An 11153-nucleotide genomic window follows, 5' to 3' on the forward strand; every position below is an offset into this window, starting at 1 on the left:
CTTCAGCTGCATCGTCTGCAGATCCACAAAGTTTAATGTAGCAAATCAAATCAGTTTCTTCTTAATTTTACATGAGAGCAAAGATCCTGTTGATCAGAAGTAACTTCAAAGGATATGCAGTTTTGAAACATTTAAGTAACACTGGGCCGTTTGGCCCTTTGCTGCACATAATATATATTTTAATAAAAGAATGTTCTTCTAAAATCATAAAAGGTCACCGAGACCTTCAGTCAACAGCATAACTTCAGAGCTTTTCTACCATTAGCCAAACAGTAGCTACAGTTTTACTTCACAGACTAACATGAACAGCACATTCAGTGAGTTTGTCATGCTAGGCTATTAACAGCATCTACAAATCCAGGTGTCATTTAGAGGTGAAAGCACCAATATTAATCACTAGAAGCCTCAAAGACGTGTTCCCTGCCACCTGGCCTTTCTCGGCCAGGTAACAATGCACGAAAAAGTGCGGTAATAGCAAAATAGCACGATGAGCCATAAAAGAGTAGTCTTTAGGCAAAATTATACTCACCAGTGAAAGGAGTCCATCTCTAGACGTGTATTGCTGGAAATTCATCATCTAACCTATTTTAAAAACTATTTGCAGGCTTTGTCTGATCAGCACTTGTGACTCACTCGCAAAGCTCATCTGTACTGATGCTTCCAACCACCTGCTTCTAGCAAGTGGGACTTATTTATCCTGCCTCTTTCCATGTCTCCTGTTCCCGCCGCTCTTATTTAGCCCACCTCCTTTGCATCCCTCCCATCCTCCCACTTTTCTGTGTCTCAGTCTGTAAGGTGGGAATTCCAAAAATCCCAAAGCACTTGAGGAATCCTGCTGGTTTTTGTCTGCTTGGGTTTGTCCCCAAACTGACTCATACTGCTTCTCAGACAAAAACTAAAACCTGAGATGTAGTGTTAACAGAGACGCACAGCAAAAGAGGCATTTAGGAAACAAAGAATGAATTGATATCATCTAAAAGCCCCACAATGAAGCCACTCCCCCAGCCCTTCTCTCTCACCGTCTATAACCACTCCCGAAAAGTTGAGTATTATACTCCCTGACCCAGTATCATGTTCAGCCGCCTATCAGGTCAGGGGGCAGCTCTCCCACCCTCTCTTATTACCACCTTTCAACCAGCCCAGTCTTAGCTGAGCTCATACCCCTGCATGACTACTTGTCTGTGGATTTCATTAAATATTTTTTGCTTCGCCAGCTCAGCAAAAAGCCTTTTTGAGTAAACAAACACACACAAAATGCACATTTTCAGGGAAACACATGATCAGTCGACCACCCGGCCGGTTGCCATGTCTGTACCAAACGCCTGCAAGCCAAGACCAGCCCTCCACAGAAAAGCTTTTAAAACAGTAATGTCATTAGACTCCAAGCGACTTTAAGGAATCTCCATTTTTGGAGCTCAGAGCCAGATCAATAGAGCAGAGTGCAGGAGAACGGCTGCTGGCGGCACTTCCCTCTGCAACAGGACCGGCTTGCCTGGAATTAAGACAATTCTGAAAATCCCATTTTGGAGAGAGGCCTGGCCTCACTTACTCAGCTTCTGTCCCGACTTAAACAAAATATTTTGTCCTCTTGGTTCAGATATATTTAGAACTCCTCACAATGCACACCAACAGTGTCCTTTCTTTAAAATAGCTGCTAAACGTAGACCATCATTACTCTGTAATTACCCACCCAAAGTACAAACACGCATGGGCTGAAAGCACGCCATCCAAGTGGTGTAATAATTAACTGGGAATGAAAAACACCAGAGAAAATGTCGTGATGCAGGAAGGAAAATGTTGCAAACACACAGAGGGAGAAAGGCTTCAAACCCAGGTCCAAACATACCAGACACTTTTGTCTTTAAACAAATGAATTTATCGCTCCACAAGATGATAAAGCAAACTTTGCATATCTCTAACGGTTTTTTTCCTCCCTATGCTGTTCTGCTCGAATCGTTAACACCGTTTTTACGTCTATCTGCAGCTTTGGCTAAAAATGCACCAGCGCTCCGAGCTGACCGGGAAAGATTTAATTCCACAGTAGCCTTTTCCACAAACCCAGCTTCCTCCTGTGCCAGTCAAAGCCAACGTGGCCATAATGAGCTATGACACACGGCGCCCTGCTTTGATAAACCAAAGAAACCAAAACACTGTTTCAGAAATAGATCTGGAGGGCCGCCGCTCTTGGCGTGTAGCAGCAGGTACCCAACAAAGCCTAAATGTCACCCACATTATACACGAAGGACGGGAGGGATCGATCAGTCACTGTGTGGTCCCACAGCAAATTAACCTTTAAGTAAATACGTGATGCTGATGTTTAACCACAGAGCGTCCATAAATGCCCGGTAGCTTTTAACGTGTAGAGTCTTCAGGATAAGCACTGCTCCCATCTAAGAACACTAGACGGCTAACATTACCAAAGCTAAGACAGCATAGCTGGTCCAGATCTGTTCTGTGTAGTTTCTCAAAGCTTAAGAATCTCACCAGTGTTTCATTTCCACAGAATGTCCCAGCTGCCACAGTATCCAACATTTATATTTTAAAGTTGGATACCATTAAAAGGCCAATCACATATCGCAAAAGACCATTTACTCGTGTCAGTTCCTGCATCTGAGAAGAGACACTCAAAGGAAAAAGGTTTCACAACATGAGACAAAAATTAATTTTTCAGGTTTTTTCAAGTTAAAAAAAGAAGAAGACACATTTTCATGCAAGAAGGAAAAGTGAAAGGTTTAATGATGCTCTTTTAAACATGGATTTCATTTCAAAGAAATCAGAGCGACTATGTAAATAAGTAAAAGCCAAAAATAACATTGGGAAAGACTTTGCTTACTATGTGAACAGACAGAACACAGAAAAGCAGCAGAGTAGCTATGGATCCAAACAGATCTGAACTTTATACACTGTATTTAATACAGTGGCGATTCATCCATAGAAAAATGCATCTTAATAAATCCACCATAGAAAATGACCCCGAGACTGCCACAAACTGCACAACTGAAATGAGCAGGAAGATCACATCCAGAATTCTGTTTATATTCTGCAATTACGTTTTTTCTTACATCAAAATCGATTTGCTATCAGAGAATCAGTCGGCGCTAACCAGCTGGATCCAGTCCTTCCCTCTCCGTGTTTACTTAAGGGCAGTCTGGTCAAGCTGCTGCTGCGGCCGCTCTCGATGTCATTCAGCTGCCTCGATACTCTCGTCCCAGGGTGGAACTAAATCCACTGTCTGCAGCTGGAGTCACTGCTCTGGGATGTGCTGTGAGCTTGGAAGGGGGTTACTCTAACCAGCAACTCCAGCAAGTACGTCCAAGGATGAGGATTATTGCTTTGTTATTTAATGTAGTGCACATAGTACTATTTATCAGTTCATCTGAGGACATGCCTTACTGTGGGCACAAAGTTAGAGCACAGACTGGGACACAGTACTGGTGCAGGGTGAGAGCGACAGAGCCCAGAAATCATTCGTAAAGTTAGGTTTAGTTTTGTAAAAGAACAGAAACACAGCAGCGTTTGGATGGAGAGGTTTCACACGAGTCTAAATTCAAGAGAGGAATTTCAACCAGGCTGCAAAAAGAGTACTTAAAGCACGCCAGTGCAAATGTCAACGTGTAGGCAACAGTGGTGTTAGTGAAATTATACTGACTGACGGACTCAAAACTTGGAAAACTGCAAGTTGAAGTTCTCCTCCTGCACCATCTTTCCTTAAAAACAAAGTGTCATCTTTGCATTCATTTATTTTTATTCTTGAACACGTACAGCACGTGAAGCAGTCTTCCAGTTTGTACTTTTTAGAATGACTAGTATCTATAGTCCAGCTATTGGACACTAACTCTTATTTTTGTGTTGCTTTTAACCATTAGAGATGCATTTCTTGGTTTAGTGGCTTAGGATGCATGAAAGCAAAGGATGCAGAAGAAAGGAAGCATTAACTGCTTCTGTAGTGTGCAATTGTTTTTAAACAGTCAACAAAAAAAGGCAAGTCCACATACTTAAATGCTAGGATGGAGTCGGCGACGGACTTTCAGGAAGTCGTGGGCTGAGAGAAAGAGCGCTAGGAAGCTCCTTCCAGCTCTTTTTCAAAAACTTTGTGGTAGTTTTGCGAAGAACGCCAAGGTCATGAACCTACAGCTGCGGGGATACAGTTAATACAGCAGTCCACAGAGGACTGACAGACAAAAGGACAGATGGACACCAACAGGTCCATCTCCCTTTTCCAGCTGTTGTAGGAGCAGCAGTGGCCCCAGGGCGTAATGATTAACGCCTCAGTCAAATGCTGCACAAACCAGATGGTAAAGATAGATAGGAAGGGCAAAGTCCCTCTGCAGGTCTGCACCCACAGACAAACCATCACTCTCCACATACGATTAATCCTGTGCGCACACACAGTATTTAAATCATTTTTAATAAACATGGAGCCCGTAGTCAGGAAGCACTGTGCTGTAAAACTGTAATCACATAGCCTTTTCTGTGCAAACATAAAAGAGCAGCATAAAAACATAATTACACAAAAGGCAGGCTTTTATAGCATCGCTATTTACTTTCCAAACCTTAAATGATGACTAAAGAGCAAGAGGCTACTCCATATATTCTGGGGAGGAAAAAAAAGAAAGAAGAAATGTCCGTCATCGACTCGACAAGAAAAATAACCCTGCTAACAAAAGAAACATGCAATCAGGCGAAATCTTTCCTTCCTTCGTTCTAATCGTGCCCTCCAAACTTCGGTTGGACGCTCATTATGAAACGAGCTCACAAACACGACATTGTGTACCAACAAGGGTGGACATTTCTGACAAAAACACTGGTGTGGCGAGAAAACAGGCATCAAAGCACTCACATGCACGCGGACTCAAATCATAAGCTGGCTCTTTTCATAAGGCACAGAGCATCTCACATATCAAAGGTCTCCCTCGAACACTCAATAGCATCCCCTTCAGCTCGCTACATGAAAGAGAACACTGTGGTGTCTTATAATACGCCGTTTTCCCCGTTCACAGGGCCCAACTTCAAAGAGGGACAAAATCAAGTAGGAAGCCTTTCAGTGTCTCCTTGGAACGGAGTTTCCTGGAAGTTTAAGTCAGAAATTATCAGGAGGCGGCAGGCTCATTCATAATTTGGCACACTAAGCCCCTTACTAGACGTGCTCCTTATAGACCCGCCATCACACACACACACACACATACTCGCCGGGGCTTCTGCTTCGCAGAGTGCGAGTAAGTATCACGAACATCTGGCCAAGCCCTTATCACCATGGGAAAAATGTCTAAGGAGGCTGTGTTATCCCCGCTCCAGGGTCCGATTTAGATTGTGTCTGCGGTTCAGCAGCCATACTAAACTGTCATAGCTGTGATTCTTGTTAATGGAAATCATGAAAAGTGATTGTTAAGCGTTTGTTCGCCTATTTCATGAGCGCTACACCTGAGGCTGTTTTGCCTTCAATGCCATGCAGCCTCGCTCACGCCTGAGCCACGTGGGCAGAACTAAGTCAAGTCAGAAAATGAAATTAAGCTAGCAGAGGAGGCGTTCGAAAGAAAAAGAAATTACAAACAGACTGGGTGGGTGTCAATATCGCTGACATTTACCTGGACTGAGTGTGTTGGGGGGATTCAGGTAGTTTCATTGGGGCCGAGGTCAATTGTGCCAACGAGTTGGGGAATCCTATTCTTAATGGTACTGCCACCTGAAGACATTCTTGGACTCCTCAGTGAAGACGTTTCATTAAATCGTGGTTTCTCTCCGACTCACATGACACAGGGTCGCAGGTCTACCACCTGAGCTACTAACAGGAAGGTTGGTGGTTCGATCCCAGTCTGCTCCAGTCTGCAGGCCAAGATACTAACCCCATGTTGCATCTATCGGAGTGTGGGTGTTAGTTAGGAAGCACTTTAATAACAGTAGAAAAAAGTGTTTGGCTGAATGTACAAGTTGTGTAAAGCCCTTAGAGTGCTCAACATAGAATAGAAAAGCGCTATATAAGAACCAGTCCATTTACATCACTACAGTATTTATTTATTAGGCTCAGCACAGGTCATAACCTTTGTGATATAATTAAAGAAAGATCCAGAAAGTTGTGTTCAGACAAACGGCCACCAGCTCAGTGAACATGACTTTAAATGATAAATGCAGAAGGTGAAAGATGCACTTCGACATGTGATACAGCACGAAGCCGTTTAAAGCAGTGTCTTCCCGTCGTGCAGACGTACTACGATTCCTCGGACAGGAACCAGGGATTTTTTTTTTTAACCTTAATGGCAGAAGATCTATATTTGAAGCAGGCTTTCATGTCTGAGTCCTTTTGTCTGATTAGTGCACTCATGCTCCCAACTCCCATTACTACCTTACTCTGACAGTATAAGCAATGACTCATTCAGTAGATTACCAAAGGAAAAAAATAATAAAAACATTCATCGAGCTTCAAGGTCCATCGATTTATGTTTAATGAGGGGGATCACGACTGTGCACACACTGATCTGTCTTAGTAATAACTCATCCGTACAGCTGCACCCCACGGTGTCGCACCTCAGCTAACCTCACACACAGGTAGAGATAACACTACAGGCCAACATAAAGTTCATCGCGATAGAACGGCGTGCAACACAAATTCATAGCGTCACATTACAGGCTCGAGGTCAAACTCCAGCAAGTCAGTGCACAGAATTCCTTCATTTCCTAACAAGACTTTTAATTTCACATTTGCAAGCAGGAACATCAGAGACCCGACTTTAACATGCAGACACACAATGCAAGACTTTTACATTAATATTACATGAAAATGTTCTGCCCACAAACATGCACGCACAAATGTTAAAAGGGTGGTTAGTGCTACGTTGTTGTGTTTCCTGTTCAGTTGACAAAGGATGAGTAACATTACTTTAACATAATGATCATTCCTATCAATCAACAGGATCAGAGACAAAAAGGAAATCTCACTAAGACTCCCATTGGGACTTTTGGAAAAGGGACCAGTGTGCCAGAAATGAGATGGTCCCATCAGATTAGCACAGAGGAGTACGCCTGAGAGGAGACTGGAGGGACAGAAACAGCTTAGACATGACAGGCAGTTTGTGGTGAAAAATCACAGGACTAGAGGCACAAAAACAGTCCAGCAGTCAATATAATGACATTATGAGAGGACAAAAAAAAGGGGCTTTAATTTTATCTAATGTTTCACAACATCTCAGGAAAGGGAAGCATCAGGAGAATTTTGCTTTGCCAGCCATATACGAAACGAGAGCCACAATTAGGTTTCCATAATTCACTAAAAAAAAGCCATACAGTTGGCATATTTCACAGTGAATCTGAATGACAAAAATACTGAGCAGCAAATTAGGATTAAAGAGAAAAGCATTTGGCCAAGCAAGCCACTAGAGAACTGAACCAGTGCCAGTGCACCCACACACTCCGGCATGGAGCGATTCCATGCCAGACCGGAGAGAAGACGGGGAATATTCCTTCCTTTAATCAGACAAGATATTAAAAGAGCACCGATAATCTAGATGCTTGAATTAAATATGTCTTCACCTTCTCACACCAAGTCAAGCCGGCTACACTCCCAAGAGAGGTCACTCTGATCCTTACAGAAACCCAGTCATACCCATCAGAAGCCCTCAGTGAAATCTCAACTTCCATGACCGTCACAGGGAGAGAGACACGATAGTGGGTTGAGCCGCATTTCAAAAGGATAGATATTAAACCGCCGGAGAAGGAGGAACATATGACTTCAGTGACACTTCAGTAATATTTTAAGTTAAATTTAAATGTTTGTCACAGGACGTGTTGAGCATGGAGCTGGCAGGCAATGGGAAACGAGGAAGACCACGAAGAAAACTGATGCATGTAGTGAAAGAGGATACTCAGTGTTGGTGCGACAGAGAAGGATGAGATGGAGTCACTGTGGTGACCCCCGAAGGGAGCGGCCGAAAGAAGAGGACGATAAAACAAACGTGGCTGCAAAAAAATTCCCAGCAACATCCCAGAGGAAGTGGGAGTAATGTAAAACACAGTGAAAAGGCTGAGTGATAACCATGTCACAAAGGTGACATTCCTAGCTGGTGGGGAAGCCGCCATCTTTTCTGTAACTCGGGCCCATTAAGGTCGTCTGTATGTGGTTTTTGTTTCTGGCCCGGCTCGCTGTGGAGCACCATTACAGGGAAGCAGTTTGGACTTTGACCCCGGTGCCTGCAGAGAGTTGGGAAACACTTCTGAGCTCCTCTGCTTCCTGTCAGTGAGAGATGCAGGAATCAGACAGGTTCCTCAATATTCAGCCTTTTCCCTGCTGTTAGTGAGTTACGGGGGCCTAACGATGTGCATTCCAGCACTTGTGTGATTTTCACAGTCGAGGAGCAGGTGTTGCTTCGCTTTTGATTGGTGGTTGTTGAAAAACATACCAAATGAAAGAGGGGGGGGAAAAAAATCTCACACTTCCCCCCTCTCTCCCCATCAACTTTCTTTTGCCATTACCACTTCTCTCCCCCCTCCTGTTTCAACAAATGAGCTCACTGTTTTTACAATGATTAGTACTTAAGGGACGCATTCACTTTAGCAGTAAATGTACGAGGTCTAAGTGGTATGAGTGTTAAGACAACTACACAATACACAAATTCATGCAGAGACAAAGAAAATAAGACAAATAAGAGCGCCAGCATGGATCCTGTCAGTGCGGCTCCAATGACGTGAAAAGGCTATTAGTCCCAACTTAGATGAAGGTTTCAACCAACTTCCTGCAAAATCAAAAGGTTTGTATTTTCCTGTTTATAATGCATAAAACTGAGACAAAGCAAAAACTAGAAACGATGGAAAAACAGTTTGGGATACAAACTGAGGAACAGAACTTAAGGCGCTGTAAGCAAACAGATCCACATAACGACGCTTTCCCAGAGCAAGCGTCTCCTCGGATGTGAGGCACGGCTATCAGACTGCATACCTGTGACTGCTGGCAGCACATGATGCTTTGAAGAGGACACAGAGCTTAAGGGAAACAAAAAGCCTTTAAGCAAATGCCTTTCAGACTCAAACCATCAGAAAAAAGGTAGGGAAAAAATATATGTGTTACACCCACCACGTAATCCAGCACTCGTCTTTGAAAGCATATGCAAGAGCCGAAAAGCCAGGTAGACATAGGAAGAACAGTAAGCACACCAAGCCGGAGCTAAACAGCCTACGAGTGATTAGAACTGCAAAGCCTTCAGTCTGCCTAAGTAGCTTGGTGTCCTCGACGGTGGGCGATTATCTTGCGCTTGGCTTTGGGGGGGATATCAGACTGTCAGGGAGCAGTTAGAGAACAGCCAGCTGGTCATGGCATGGAGAAGCGTTTCTATCACAGTGGAGCAGATGAGCAAAGCTTTCCTGGGGGCAACAAATAAATAAGAAAGTTGCAAATACTAAGAATATAACTGCTCTGAGACCAGCCAGTCAGCTGTAACGACAGCCTGCCACTGATCATTAGCAGACAAACATCTGGATGATGTCAGTGCAGTAGTAAGAATTTACCGCTACTATTTCACAATCCTTATGTGGCAACAAGCTGCGCACACGTGTACACAGTTTAATTTGATGCCATTTTAAAAGGAAAGAAACAGAAATGACGTGTGACAGGATGAAAGAGAAGAGTCCAGTTTCCAAGGCTGAGTAAATACCACACCTAACGCGCCCATGAAGAAGCGGAAAGAGGTCTTTGTGTGACGGCAGAGTCACGGTCATGGGTTAGAACTGTTTAACCTTTTGATCCTCTGCCCTCCTAATGTGGTTTCTGAACCTTGAATTTTCTCTAAGAAACCAGACTCACACAGCCTCCCAAAAACATGCGAGTGGAAACTTTCAGCACCGAAGAAGTTTAGTTGGTATAAAGTGTTGCTTAATTTCCTGATGCTGCATTCCTTAGATAAAGAAATTACTATTAGCGGGCTTTAAAAATGTGATAACATTCTTCAAACAAAAACAAAACAAAAAGTCGAGGAATCAAAATCCAATGATGGCTGAAAAACATGATGCTAAACAGGAATGCTCATGAGGCATTTCACCCTTTTGTTTTTATTCTAAACAGCTGATAAATCAAAGCATACACGTCTAGTTCCTGAGAGTCACCATCAACAAGCTGATGGTCGCACTGTGGAAAATTCCATCTGTTTCAGGCTGAGAACACTTGTCCATACAAGACATGTCTTAAATATGACAGGGCAGCTTTTAGAGTGCCTTTACGGTTCATGACCTCACTCTGTAACACACACGCGCATCCGAGACACTAAAAAAGGAATAACGAGAACAAAACAAAACCCCAGGAGTCATTCTTTTGAACGTTACCAGCCAATACCACATCCAGCTGGAATACTTTGTAACTTTCCACACGGGGGTGTCCTCAAACGCCTCCTCCCCCATCCATCCATGTGTCAAACCAGCGGGGTCTCGTCAACACAGCGCCAAACGTTTACAGCGAAGGTTTTGGCGTAGACACGCAGCGTTGTGTCGGCCGGGCACAGAGTAAAGCCACCACGGAACTTGGCACTGCATCGGTGTCCAGGGAGCCCGGTGGCAAAGCGGCAGTCTGCGACGCAGAGTGGAAAAAACTTCCAGAAAGCACCACGCTGCTGAACCCTGGCTAACCGCACACAGGCTCAAGCACACACCGCCGCACACCTACCTCCGTTTTCAGGTCAGCTGTATCACGGTCTCCGGCGTGGGACGAGTCGGGGACGCTTGGGTCAAATTTTAAAGCCGCTGTCTGCAGTTTCGACGCGGTGAACCGTTGCAAGGCAGCCAAATACAATGAATAAGTTTCAGCACATAGAGCAGCCGACATGTGATAGATGTGTATCGCATGAGAAAGCCTTACTGAACACAGACAGACAGAATCCCTCGAACAACTCGTTTAGGTGCAAACTTAACCGTAAGTTACGCGGAGCTCCGACAAATCCATGCAGCAACTTGCTCGCTCCCGACGAACCCCTGTTGCTTAACTTGTAGCGAGCCAACTACCCAGCTGTGACAACCTCTGTCAAGCCAGCGGCAGCGACAGCAGTAACTTCCGGTTGGGAACTTCGAAATAAATGTAGCAAAAAGTAGAATAACACGTTAATGGCAATGTATAAAACAAAAACGCCACACAAAAAGATTTCGTTTATTTTATTTAATCAAAGACCTAAAATAACAAATGC

At 43.9% G+C, this 11153-nt stretch overlaps 1 protein-coding gene across 7 annotated transcripts in view; it reads right to left on the bottom strand.

The window, feature by feature from the left end:
• LOC100697791 (solute carrier family 45 member 3) overlaps positions 1-10999 on the bottom strand; it is a 42409-nt gene extending 31410 nt beyond the window's left edge. For 2 of the 7 annotated variants that reach the window (XR_001224586.3, XM_003447050.5), the window contains exon 1: positions 10885-10999. The gene's annotated coding sequence lies outside the window, so the exon portion shown is untranslated. Of the gene's footprint in view, positions 1-529; positions 981-9061; positions 10617-10639 lie in introns of those variants that run through there. The other 5 variants (XM_019361932.2, XM_005471153.4, XM_025908573.1 and 2 more) reach the window with 5 other exon arrangements.
• Positions 11000-11153: the final 154 nt, after the last annotated feature.

The sequence above is a fragment of the Oreochromis niloticus genome, linkage group LG7 (assembly GCF_001858045.2).
Source record: "Oreochromis niloticus isolate F11D_XX linkage group LG7, O_niloticus_UMD_NMBU, whole genome shotgun sequence".
In the NCBI taxonomy this organism is placed as follows: domain Eukaryota; kingdom Metazoa; phylum Chordata; class Actinopteri; order Cichliformes; family Cichlidae; genus Oreochromis; species Oreochromis niloticus.